The sequence below is a fragment of the Mesocricetus auratus genome, unplaced genomic scaffold (assembly GCF_017639785.1).
Source record: "Mesocricetus auratus isolate SY011 unplaced genomic scaffold, BCM_Maur_2.0 Super-Scaffold_100010, whole genome shotgun sequence".
Taxonomy (NCBI): Eukaryota; Metazoa; Chordata; class Mammalia; order Rodentia; family Cricetidae; genus Mesocricetus; species Mesocricetus auratus.
In genome coordinates, this window is record NW_024429194.1 from 86,164,103 (window position 1) to 86,177,605 (window position 13,503).

At 54.8% G+C, this 13,503-nt stretch overlaps 1 long non-coding RNA gene across 1 annotated transcript; it reads right to left on the reverse strand.

Annotated features, from left to right (window-relative positions):
• Nucleotides 1-9,990: 9,990 nt before the first annotated feature.
• Nucleotides 9,991-13,225, reverse strand: LOC121142950. Its single transcript, XR_005880109.1, has 3 exons — nucleotides 13,020-13,225; nucleotides 12,558-12,641; nucleotides 9,991-11,334 (listed from the first exon to the last, which is right to left on the reverse strand). It is a non-coding gene; the product is annotated as an uncharacterized LOC121142950 (long non-coding RNA).
• Between the last annotated feature and the right edge of the window lie 278 nt (nucleotides 13,226-13,503).

Here is a 13,503-nt window from a genome sequence, read left to right on the forward strand (position 1 = left end):
TCTGTGCCCAGCCTCCCCGAAGGGAGTTGAGTCTCTTCCTTGTGTGTGGAAGCTGCAGGGCCAGAACAGCGAGGACTCCAAGGTGCCATGTTGTGACTCTTCCAGCTCAGGTCACGTGCCCAGAGAAGAAAAGAGGTGGCTGAGAGTGACCCCTGTCTTTAGGAGCCATGTCAGTGGCCTCCCTGGCTTCCCCTGACCTCAGGGCTCCGTTTTATACCCTAACCTCTTTAATGAGACCTCCTGACACCACCCCACCAAGAAATTGTGGTCCTGTCCCACGCCTGCTAGGACATCTAGTTCTGGGCCCTTCTGCTCACAGGTTGCCCTGGAGGCAGGGTTCCGTTAACCACCATGTCTTCCTCCTGCTCCTGCCCAGGGCCTCAGACACAGCTTTCATCTGGGGCCTAAGAGCGCATTTTTGCTGTGTCAGGGTCATGTTCAGCTGAGCTTCACCTACTGAACAGATCCCAGGTTCATCACCTTGGAGAAACTCAGGGCTGGGCTCCTACATTGGCCCCTCAGATCCCCCTTCCCTCCCCTACATCCACATCTCCACCCTCAATACAGCTCTGCCCTCCCCTCCTGCCACCACACCCCTCTCCCCATCTCCCCAAGATTCCCTGAGCTCCAAAAGACACTCATGGGAGGGACTATGGTGCCCCTATCGTATCTGTCCCTCCCAGCCCCCTGCCCTTTGTCTGAGGCTACATGTCTCATGCATGAATGTCTGCAACATGTCAAGCCTGACACAATGCTAGGTACTTGGTCAAGAAGCTTGGGATGGGGCAAGTGCCTTGGCAGGACTTGTGTGTCTAAGAGCGTCAGGAGCCTCAGGTCATGACCTCGGTGCAGAAGGAGACCTGAAGCCAGGGCTTCTCTCAGTATAGAGAGGGACTCCAGTTTCACAGGAGATCAGACAGGCAGGTGGAGGTGAGCTCCCTAGCACAGGGGTGTGCAAGTGCTGGCTAGAGGTTGCACTGAGTGGGGTTTAGGGCCTCTTGTGACTGTATCCGTGATCCAGGGATTGTGGGCTCCTGTCTTAGGTTCTGATTTTCCCAGAGGAATATCTACCTTCCCAAGAATGCCTGCAATCTTCGAGATGCTAAAGAATAGGTGAGTGATGGTGGGGTGTGTGTGTGCGTGCACATGAGTGCATGGTTAACTGTGGCCATGGTGTGCGCCATTGTTGGTCAGCCAGACATAGGGAGCCTGTGCAGTTTTCTGTTTGTTTTGTCTTTGTTTTTGTATTTTAAGACAGGGTTTCTCTGTGTAATGAACCTGGCTGTCCTGGAACTTGCTTTGTAGACCAGGCTGGCCTTGAACACTCAAGAGTTCTGCCTGCCTCTGACCCCCAGTGCTGGAATTAAAGGTGGGTACTGCCACATCTGGCCTATGAATGTTCCTACGTGAAGCAACCATGCTGGGTCCTTGCAGTGTCAGATCTGTAAGGATTCAGGCATTAATCTGGCCTGCCCCTGTCACCTGGCAGAATGCACTCAGGCAGTACCCTGACCACCCAAGGTTCCATGGCTATGTAGTCTGCAGGCAGGTGCAAAGGACCCCTTTCAAAGACAGACCCCGGCCCACTTACGCTTTTTCCCCACTGTTTATCTGGAGGGCAGACAGGGCCTTTCCTGTGCCCCCACCCCCTTCTCTTCTGTCTTTTCTCCATCTCTGTCTCTTTACCTTATTTTCTTACCTCCCCCTCAAAAAAGCTTTCAATATGAGTCATGTCTACAGGTCTCTGTTTCCCCATCCACGCGCTGCCCATCACCCGCCCCAGGAAGTGCAGAACCAGTGGTCCCAGCCCATTATTCTTTATTCCTAACAAGGACCTTGGTGATGATGGGCCTAGAAGCAATGAGGATGGGCTCAAGAGCAAGACTGAGTGGAGATGGGAGGCAGAATCAGCTAGAGGGTGAAGGCAGCTTTTTTACAGCTCCCTGTCTGGACTATTGAGGGAAGGGCTGGCAAAGGGTGTAATGCTGAGTAAGGGCTGTGTATGCACACGTGTGTGCATACTTGCATGTGTACATGTATGTTGGTGTGTGAGGTATACATATACATGTATGTATGTATGCATGCATGCATGAATATGTGTGTAGATGTGTGTTGTGGTTGTAGAAGTGCTTGGGTGTACACATATGTGCACGTGTGCATGTGTGAGCATGTGTGACATGTTTGTGTCATGTGTGCATATGTGGTTGTAAGAGCATGACTGCATGCATATATGTACATGCATGCAGTTATATGTGGTTGTGTAAGAGCATGGGTAGACATGTGGTGTGTGTATATTTGTAGCTGTATGAGTTTACTGTGTGTCTGTTTGTATCACATGTCGACAATGGCCTGGCATACTTGTGTTCTTCTGTCATAGCAAGAAGAGCCTGCCTCCATCACCCTGGATGAGGGCAGAGGATCCCTTATTTCCCAAGCCTTCTATGGTGATTAAGTCTCCAAACTTTTCCTATCTTCAAAATGAAAAACCAAATTGCATCTCCGAGAGCTTGGAAATCGATTTCTTTCAAAATGAACTTTTGGTGAAGCGATTCCAAAGAGAAATGAGAGGAGGAATGTGGAGGGGAGGAGGAAGGGACAGAGGGCTTGGGGGGCAGGGCAGGTACTGATCTTTCCTGATGGTGGGGAGGCAATCGAGGACTCGGGGACACAAGGGCTGTTGGAAGTGAGCTCTCAGGAAGGACTTCCCAGCGCCCTGTGTGTGGCCTCCTCTTCATCCTGTCTGCTTTCAACATCTCGTGGTGTGTGTGTGTGTGTGTGTGTGTATGTGTGAGTGTGTATTTGTGTGTATGTGTTTGTGTGTGTGTATTTGTGTGTGTGCTTATGTATGTGTTTGTGTGTGTGTATGTGTTTGTGTGTATTTGTGTGTATGTGTTTGTGTGTGTGTATTTGTGTGTGTGCTTATGTATGTGTTTGTGTGTGTGTATGTGTGAGTGTGTATTTGTGTGTATGTGTTTGTGTGTGTGTATTTGTGTGTGTGCTTGTGTATGTGTTTGTGTGTGTGTATTTGTGTGTGTGCTTATGTATGTGTTTGTGTGTGTGTATGTGTGTGTGTGTATTTGTGTGTGTGCTTGTGTATGTGTTTGTGTGTGTGTGTGTTGGTTGTGGGGCAGCCAGTCCTGAACAGGGTGTGTGTGTGTGTGTGTGAGTATATGTGTGTGTATGTGTGTGTTTGTGTGTGTGTTTGTGTGTATGTGTACGTGTATGTGTGTGTGTTGGATGTGGGACCGTCGGTCCTGAACAGGGTGTGTGTGTGTGTGTGTGTTGGATGTGGGACAGCCAGTCCTGAACAAGAGTGTGTGTGTGTGAGTATATGTGTGTGTATGTGTGTGTGCGTGTGTGTGTTTGTGTGTGTGTATGTGTATGTGTGTGTGTTGGATGTGGGACAACCAGTCCTGAACAGGGTGTGTGTGTGTGTGTGTGCATATATGTGTGTGCGTATGTGTGTGTGTTTGTGTGTTGTGTGTGTGTGTGTGTGTGTGTGTGTGTGTGTGTGTGTGTGTGTGTGTGTTGGATGTGGGGCAGCCGACCCAGTGTCGGAAGATGTCTGTCTTAGGAGGGTGTCACTCTGTCTGGGGGCAGGACTGTGCAGGGTTGGTCTTGTCACTGCTGTATTGCAGGAGTTGACTGTAACTCTCAGCCCTGTCAGGTGGGAGGTCCATTCTGCTGGCCCCTCCCTCACTGTCCAACTCCGAGGCTGCTGCTGCTGCTTCCTCTACTGGACATCCCAAGAAAGGTTGGAGAGGAAAAGGTCAGAGCAGGCTGGGGAAGACACGGAGGCTGGGGCAGCAGGAGGGGGAAGAGAAGGGACCTGGACTGGAGAGGGTGACCCTGGGGGAGGTGGGCTGTGGTTGGTGGTTTTTGAACTAGGGGGAGCAGTTGTGAAGGCCCCTCCTGCTCCCTGTCTGGCTCAGCTCTGGCTGGCAGCGTGGGTGTTGAATACTGCTCAGCCGAGCATCGAGCACTGGGGAGGGAGCAAGACAGCTCGATGGGTGCACAGTGCAGGGGTGGCAGCAGGGGTGGCAGCAGGGGGTGACAAGGGAAGTTGGCCATGGTGGGGGCGGGTGGGAGGCTTTGGAAACAGGGCCTCAGGGTAGCCCACCCCTTCTCTGTGAAGGCCATCCTCATAGCACACCAAGAAATGCGCTGGCAGACCACCCACCCATGTGGAGAAACTGAGGCTCGGGAGAGCAGGCTGTCCAGAAGCCAAATAGTGAGAGCTGGGATTCCAGAGCCCAGCATTGGAAGAGGGCAGTAGGGGGTATGACAGATCCTTAGGGCTGGGGACCCCCATCTGCCCCACCCCAGAGAATCCTTGGACACAGAAGAGAAGACACCTGAGGAACAGGAGAGCAAGCTTAGTCTCTACTGCTCTGGGCCTCGGTCTGCTTCTCAGTGAAATGGAGACAGCTTTGGGATACCTGTCATTGCTTTTATCTTTTGTGATGAGTCCTAGCGGAAACTGAGGGGCCCCAGAGAAACCGCCTCAGCTTTTGACCCTCAGGTTACTCTCTGGTGGTCTGTGCCTCAGTCTCCCTCCTGCATGTGGCTGGGCGCTGTGCCTCCCCTCTCCTCTCCTCCCTGTATTCGTGCCCTGCCCCACACCCAGCTGCAGAGCCCTGGGCTGCTACATGAGAGGTTCCTTTTCCTGTCACTGTGCAGGTGACAGACCCTGCTGCCAATAATCTCCTGTGGCAAATGAACACTGAAGTCCAGTGGCTCCCTGGCCCTGGAGGAATCCAAGTGGATCAGAGTGGGAAAACCCAGGGGCTCCGGGGGCAGGGCCCGAGGGACTGCTAAACTCAGCACCGGGAGGGGCCCGCCCTCTCCATCACCCTCTTAGTCTATCTGGAAGTGCCCTCCTTCCCCATCCTTCAGGATGCTCTGAGGATGCAGGGCGGCAGGTCTGGCTGCAGTGCCAGGAAGAGGGGCCTACACTGAAGGGGACCCTGACAGGCCTGGGAGGGAAGGGATTATCTGCCGGACAACAAGGAGCGATGAGGAGAGGACAGATGGGAGGAAATACAATTTTCCTCCTTGTCTCTCTATTTCCACAGTATGGAGTTTTGGGGTAGGTCTGGCCAGCCTCTGGGGTCCCAAACCCTCACCCCATAGCTGAGGGGTGGAGCCCGAGCCTGGTAGGAGCTCTGGCCTGGGGGTGGGGGAGGGGCTGGGGTGGGGAGTAGGGGTGGGCAGATTTTCCCTAATGGTCTCATTTGTGCCTCTTCCGTACTCTGAGGGAGGGAATTTGTCTGCACAGATTTATTATCAGACGAGGACGCCACCAAAGAAATCAGCATCCCCGGCCTCTGAGTCAGTGTCCGGCCCGGAGCAGTGAAGGAATGGAGGGTGGTTGGAGTTTTCCTGGGTAAACAACCCCAGGATCCTCTCCAGACTAGGCCACCCTCATCAAAACCTCAGAGATAGAGACATCCACTTTGGAAATGCAGCTCAGGTGTGGGAGGCTGAGTTGACCAGGCTACATGGCTGCACCACTTTATGTGTCGGAACCAAATCTTTGAACCTTTTCACTTAGTCGGGTCTGCTGGATGCAGGGTACCAGCAGAACAAACAGTGCCCAACTGGGCTGAAGTCTCCCTGACTCCATGACTGCATGGCAAGAGCCAGCCAGGCAGGTATGGAAGCTCAGGGCTGTGGCAACCTGCCACGGCCCTGGACAGCAACACAAAATGCCTGTCAGTGGGGCAGGAGGGCGGGACCCCCCTTAAGCTCTTGGGGCTTCAACCCCCCCCCCAGGTGAGCAACCAGAGCATCCATGGGGGACCTAAGCCTTCCAAGGCCTCAGCTCCAGCCTCTCTCCATTGCCACATGCTCTCTAGTGCCTTGGTTCTACCAGGGCGGCTACTCAACTGTCACGTCTGCTGCTCGGCCTGTGTCCGAGAACGTGCGGAGGGTGTCGGGGATTGACAACACAGAGATTCGTTCAACGATATAAAGAAAACTTTAAACAGGCTCCAAAAAGATTCAAGAAAACTTCCTAAGAAAGGCTCCCACCAGAGAAGCTTCTGCTCTCTCCTCTACCCTGGCTGGTTCTGCTCTGACCCCAGACGTGGATGTGTGTGGGTTTTGAAGGTGCGGTTAGTCTTTGGACAAGGTCGAGGTCAGGGCGGTTTCCGTGGGAAGGCCTTTTCCAGGAACTTATTGTATCGTTTTTAGTAAACATGTTTTTACTAAACATTGTCTTACAGCTGCCTACTCCCAGGCAGAAGGGGAAGTGGGTCTCTGCTCAAGGTCTGGTGTTCCCACACTCAACATGGCTGGGGGTCTCCCCTTGTCATCTCCCTCTTCTCTGGCTGTTCTCTCTGTGTCTCTCTCTTCCTCCCGGTAGATTCGCCTCACACTGACATCTCCCAGTCCCTGCTTCCTGCCCCCTCCCCCAGGCCCTTTTCAGCCTAGTTACCTCACTGCTCACACCTACGGTTCTGATCCTCAGGGTCTTGTACACCTGCCGCTGAGGGCCTGCAGGGGTTCACTCCTTCCAGACAGGTGACAGTCCTGGGACCCCAGGCACCCTTCACCCTGCCCGCACCCTGACTCTGCCTTCTGCGGCTGAGAGGCTCAGCCACCTTCCGGCCCCTGCTGTCTTCCTGCTTGAGTTCCCCAGGGTATGAGTATCTCAACCGGACATCTGGCCTTTTAGAAGCCACCTCTGTCTGGCTTCCTTGGCTGTGACAGAGAGGGTCAGAGGAATATTCTAATGGAAGACACCTAGGGGATGGGGCAGGGGGTTTCCCAGAACAGTTCAAAAGGCCCGGGGGCTCAATTCCTTCATGGGGTGGCCATGTGACCACAGGACCTCGTCGAGGACAGACTCCTGAGGGAGAGGAGGGGCAAGAACTTCCAATACTCCTCCGGGACTGGTATCCACTGGATCCTGGTTCCTCCTTAATATCCCACCTGTACCTAGGTATTTGGTAAGGAAGGCCAAGGTCAAGAGGCCTTCCTACCCATCAGCCCTCACACTCCATCCATTCTTCACTGATGTGACAAGTGACCCAGTCAACCCTGGAAGGGCAGAAGAGGAGCGTGTGTGTGTGTGTGTGTGTGTGTGTGTGTGAGAGAGAGAGAGAGAGAGAGAGAGAGAGAGAGAGAGAGAGAGAGAGAGAGAGAGAGACCAGTCTTAATAATGCATTTCTGGAGACCTCCCTGACTACCAGCCAAGCCCTGTGCTCATCAAAGACGGCAACACTCCTCTCCTGAAACCCCACCCCCAAAGTAGAATCACAAACTGTCCTTCAGTGAATGTTCCAGTGACCTCTTAACAGATGGGTAAACTGAGGCACAGAGAGGCTCTGGTGCTTCCCTAAGCTGCATGCCCCTCCTGTACCCTTTCTTCTGCCCCCTTGGTGCCTGCCATGCCCCATCTCGCTGAGAGAGGCTGGGTGAGCTGAGCCCCGGCTGACACGCTAGATACTGGAGGAGTCGCTGGGCCCTCTCTCCAGGTGGAGTGTGACAGGTGCCAGGACAGTCGTGTCTCTGCTGGTCCCAGCGTTTATTTCCCTGAGGCTGACCCTGAGATCAGGCCCTGCGGGTTGCCCCAGGCAATGCTGACATCACTTCTCCTGGGCTGTGTGGTTAAGGGAGGGGACAGGCTGGTAGTCAGCAACAGGGCCTGAGGGGGAACCTCAGGCAAAAAAGAGTCTGATATGGCCCTGGCCTCCATGTGACCTCCATCGCTGACACCCCCGCCCTATTCCTATGTGTTGGCCTTTGAGGTTCAGAGTGTGTATACGTGGTTTGTGCATGTGTGTGTGTGTGTGTGTCTGTGTGTGTGTGTCTGTGTGTACGTGTGTGTGTCTGTGTGTGTGTCTGTGTATGTGTGTGCGTGTGAGTGTGTGTGTGTGTGTCTGTGTGTGTGTCTGTGTGTGTCTATGTGTGTGTGTCTCTGTGTGTGTGTGTCTGTATGTGTGTGTGTCTCTGTATGTGTGTGTGTGTCTGTATGTGTGTGTGTCTGCCTGCCTGACTGTATGTCCACTCCCAGTCAGGTCCTGCCATGGCTTAGTGACACCTCTGCAGATCTGTCCCTTCAGTGGGGATGGCTGAAGGCCGAGGAGAGCTGTACCCAGGAACGGTGCTGGACCCAGATGCCAAGCTGCAAGGGAGGCCAACTCCCCCACTGCTCTTTCTGGGATCCCACACAGTCCAGTGTGCAGAGTGACAGACGAATGCGCCAGCCACACCCAGTGCTCTCTGAAGGACAGGTCACCACTTGGAGAGGGCTCTCAAGGGGACTGTCTTAGGAAGCCACAGATGAGAGGTGTGGACAGCCACGACACCATGCTTCGGGAAGAACCTCCTCCTCAGGAGCGCCATATGCAGCTGGATGAAGCTGAGGGAGCTTACGGCACAGGAGTTAGGAGATAGAAGGGGACTAGCCGAGGCCCTGGGAAGGGACAAGTGGCATCACTGTAGGCTAAGACCATGGAACCTCATGGTGCAGTTGGTGGGAGCAGTAGATTTGGGCCAAGCTCATCTGGGGCAAACCCATGGGAGATTCCCAGCTTCCCCCAAGAGCCCATCCCAGGGCCTCCTGCTTGGCCTCACACCAACCCCACAGGAAACTATGCATGGGTCCAGAAGAAGACGCGCCCCAGTCCAGGCATCTTCAGTTGCTGGGGGATCAGCTCCGCCAGCCTCCCGCTGCCAAGGACAGCACAGGGCTGCTGTTCTCTGCTGGGTGCTGCCCACCGCTCCCAGGGTGGCCTGGCCCTGCAAGGCCCTCGTTAGCCTGAGGTTTGACTGTTTACTTTTCCAGGATCTCTCTGGCCTCCAGGTTCCAACTAGGGTTGAAATGGGGTTGCAGTTTTCATAGGCTCTTCCAAAGGCTTGGCACTCAGCCCCAGCAGGGGGAGGAGAGCAGGCATGGGTGAGGCTGGACTTTCAAGAACCTTCCAAGCCAAAGAGGCAGAAAAAGCAGTGGGAAGGTTCTAAGAGCTGTTTGGTCACAGAATCTTGTAGACAGAGTTGTGCACAGCCCAAGGGTGCCCACCAGGGCCAAGTAATAGGCCTGAGTGTCAACCTAAGCCTGTGACTTGAAACTTAAGAGAGAGTAAAAATAATTATGTGTGTGTGAATGGGGTCTTCTGTGGAGATTAGAAGTGTTGTCTCCTGTCTCACGGAACTGGAGTTACAGATGGGTGTGAGCCCTCTAACATGGGGGCTGGGAATTGAACTCAGGCCCTCTAGGAGGGCAGTGCTCACTCTTAGCTGTTGGCCATCTCTCCAGCCCGAGGGGGATGGTTCCTGAGAATAAAAGGTCAGGCCCACGAGTATTGGAGTCCATGCATCGGGCCACTCACAGTCATCAGAGACAGAGGCCTGGACTGAGGGCTGGAGGTGCTGGGATCCCAGTCAGCTCCACCCATTGGGCAGGCTTTCTGGGGTCCCTGAAGTGCCCCATGGTCACTTTGGAACTCCCTATCCAGAGACCTGGGAGATGCTTAAGGCAAGGGCTTGCCTGTCCTACCTGTCGCTCTCAGGCTGGTGGCCAGCCCTGGGTTCTGAGGACATTCCAGACCATCAGAAGGGAGAGCGGGAGGCAGGGCCACTGAGATGGGGGAGGGAGCAGCCGATGACTGTGTGGGAGCCTTGGATCGTTCCAGTGATGCTGGGACCCACTGTGTGCACACCAGGGCCTGTTGGGTAATGGACAGGGTACTGGGGTCCTCTGGGGCGGTACCTGCAGATCCCTGAAGCTGGGCTGGGAACCCCCTCTCAAGTCCTGGGGTCAGTGGCAGGATCAACTGCTCCCTGTAATAGATCCTCCAAGGAAATGGCAGGTATGGCACCCCAGGGTGGGGCATGGGGGGGCGGATGTAGTGAGGGCCGGCCTCACTGTGATCAATGTCTATTTCATAGGACACTTTTACCTGGCTTCATCCTCCCGTCACTGGTGTCATTTTTAAAGTTTGGTTTTGTAAACGTTTGTGCTTTATTTGTTTATCTGCTGAAATTACCGGTGCATTTATACATTCAATATTTAAAAGGTAAGTGTGCCATACGGAGGCTCCCCTCCCCTCCCCCAGGGACCAGACGCCCTCCCTGGAGGCAGCCTGCTTTGCTGACGACTTCCCCTCCAAGGTGTCTGCATAAAGAAACAAACACAGGCATAGAAAAGCAAACAGGACCTGATGTTCTCCCTTAACTCAGACAGCAGCCTCCTGTCACGGGGGCTTCTGTGGCAGTTCCCTACCAGTATTCAGTTACTGGCTAGGAACACTACTGAAAGTCCAGAGAGGTTAAGACACTGGTCTGGAGTCACACAGCTTGGTGGCAGGATGTCCAGCCATCATAGTACACCTATGGTGTGGGCTAGCGGTCAGGATAATTTTCTAGAAAGAGGCAAGGGATGGAAGAAACAGCAAGAGGAACGGAATGGCTGAGGGTGGGGAGATGGGTGGGTGGGCAGTGTTTCAGGTGGGCTCTCATCTCATCTCTTCCCCGGAGTAGGGTATCAGGCTGACCACACCTCCCACCCTGCCCTGCCCCATCCCTGCTCAAGTTCCCCTGCAGACCACTGGAGCTGGCATGTGCCATCTGGAAAATGGGTGCATAGTGGACACAGGAGTATCAGGGTATGAAAGTGGAGAGATGGTGTCACCCCTTCCCTGTGAATGCTCCGTCCTTCCTTCCCTGCGAAGGTTCCAGGACCCGATCATGGTCCAGCCTCACTGCAGCTTGAGGCTACAGCTTTTGAGGGCGGGGCCCTGGGCGAGCCCACTCTGTGTCCCGGCTGCGCCCTGGACGAGCCCACTCTGGGTCCCGGCTGCGCCATGGGCGAGCCCACTCTGGGTCCCGGCTGCGCCATGGGCGAGCCCACTCTGGGTCCCGGCTGCGCCATGGGCGAGCCCACTCTGTGTCCCGGCTGCGCCCTGGACGAGCCCACTCTGGGTCCCGGCTGCGCCATGGGCGAGCCCACTCTGGGTCCTAGAGTGTGGTCTGGCAGAGTTGCTGCAGGTTTGGATCCCTGCAGGGAGGGATGTTTTCAGCTGTTGTGAGCTGGGTAACAGCCTGAGAACCTGGTTAGGACAGAGTTGAAGGATCCAGGAGGAAGTGATCTTGAACAATAGTTGCCCAGCCCAGCTCCTGGCCTTGGCAGGGCCCAATGGGTGGCTGTGGTTGATGCTGGAGACTCTGGAGCCTGTGTGGAGAGACCTTGATTCCTTGACGCCCACACCATGTAAAATCAGGGTCCTGGAACTCCCGCCGCCAGGGACCCTGCTGCCTCATCCTCCGCAATAGCTGGGATCGAGCACGTGCCATGGAGCCTGGCCATCCTTTCTGATCCCAGCTTCTCTGAAAATGTCCAGAAAGGGGAGAGATTGTTAGCCTCCATCAGGCCGAACCTTCCGATTTGCTGTGTGATCTTGGGATCTATACTCATCCTCTCTGGGTCCACAATTCACTCACACCTGTGACCCAACCTAGCAGTTTTCAGTCCCTGCCTGTTCCTGACCCTCACACCCAATGTAAGTCAGAACACTCGCTCCCCAGAGAGAATCTGCAGGCCCAGAAACTTCTGTGGAGTGCAGACAGAAGGACCCTGGATACTGACTCAGGCCCAGCTTTGGCCTGACAGATGAGGACCCCAGGCCCAGGCCTCTCCATTCTGCTGGGACCCTGGTTCAGCTTTGCTCCCAGAGGCTGAGGTGATGTTTTTGGCTATGTAGCCCAGGCTGGTCTAGACTTGAGGCAATCCTCCTGCATCATCCTCCTGAATACTGGAGTCACAAGTATGTGCTACCTCAAACAGCTCCCTGGGTCTCTCAAATGTTCCTCCCATACTCCAAGTGCCCAGAATCCTGCTGTAGGCAGGTGAGGGGTGGAGTGGGGGGGAGGGAATGGCATGTGTGTGTGTGTGTGTGTGTGTGTGTATCTGTGTGTGTGTATCTATGTGTGTGTATCTGTGTATGTGTTTATTCCTGTGTGTGTATCTGTGTGTGTGTCTGTGTGTACCTGTGTATGTGTGTGTATCTCTGTGTGTCTGTGTATGTGTGTGTATCTGTGTATGTGTGTGTATCTGTGTGTTTGTATCTGTGTGTGTGTGTGGTGGGGGGAGCTGCTTCCTCCTTGGTCTCTGGGGGCTTGTGTTCCACTCTGGCTCCCGAGGAGGAATGGTTTGGAAGAGGAACTGATTGAAATGTACTTTTCGTTTCGGGGGAAAATTAAAGTCTTCAATTTGAGAGCATGGCAGCAATTAGTGTTTAATCACGGGAGGTTCTAGAATGTGGAAAAGTGCCCTGGCTGGGGAGGGCACCTGGCCCCGGGGCTGATTACAGACCTGCTTCCTGCCAGAGTGTCAGTCAGGAAACCCACCCCCCTCCAAAGACTAAAGTGTAATTGGTGCAGCCATGTGCTTTCTGGAAGAAAGGAATGGGGTGTGGAGAGTGGATAGCAGGGTCCCGCTGCTCCTCCCTGCTCCGTGGGGGCCGTGGGGAGGAGTGGGGAGAGCGAAGCCCCAGGAGGGAGACTCCACCTCCCACACCTGCGTCCACACCCCGCCCGTGCCGTTTACTCACCAGCCACGTGACCGTGAGACATCCACAGGTCTCCATGCCAGCCTCACGTAAGTGTGCCTCCGACTGTCCTGGATCCTAGTAGGTCTACAATGAGGGGGAGAGGAAGGGGGGGTCAGTTAGGGCGGGGCTGGGCCCATGCACACTGCTGAGCAGGGCCCGGCAGGCTGAAGCGCCAGATGGCTCTCTGGGCCACACACCCTGGATGTCAGCAGACAGTTGGGGTCAGGGAGTGTGGCTTCTAGGCAGTCGGCAACAGCCCACTCGTGGGTGGCAGGGCACCTCCGAAGCTCTATAGGAGTCCGGCTAGTCTCTCCCTTCCTTCCGCAGCACCTGGGACCCCTCAACTCTGTCACATGTGCCACAGCTCATCGCTTACAGAACCACACAGACTTGGGGGGCGTCAGACCCCTTGCTAGCCGTGACTGGAGCTGTTGGGGCATCTCTGCATGACACTGCAATTACCTCTGCCCTTGGCTGGTGGTGGATACTGGTAGTGCTCATCTTCTTGTCCCTCCGGCAAGTGTCCGCTCCCAGGGGCAGTTGTGGACTCTGAGTGGATGAACTGACCTCATGTCACCTCTGTGGAGAAGACATGGCGTACCAGATACTGCGTTAAGTTTTCTCTGCCCTTGGGCTGACTTCTCATTGCTACTGGGTGAGACAGACAATCACTCCCATTTTCCAAACTGAGAATCTAGGCTTCTCCCAGCCAGAAGCCTAGTGATGGCTTTGGTTGGGTTGACGTAGAGCCAGGACTCTGTCCAGTTCTGGCCGCTGTGTTGGAGTCAGAGGCTGCAGCTGCGTGGGTGGGCAGGAGGGGTAGGCCCACAGGCTTGGCTAACGGCCCTCGGCAGGACTGTCATGAATGGGAACAGGAAGTCCTAAGTTCAAGTTCTGATCTGGTGGGAAGGCACAGTTCCTCTGTGCCCTCTTCCTTCTCTGCCTT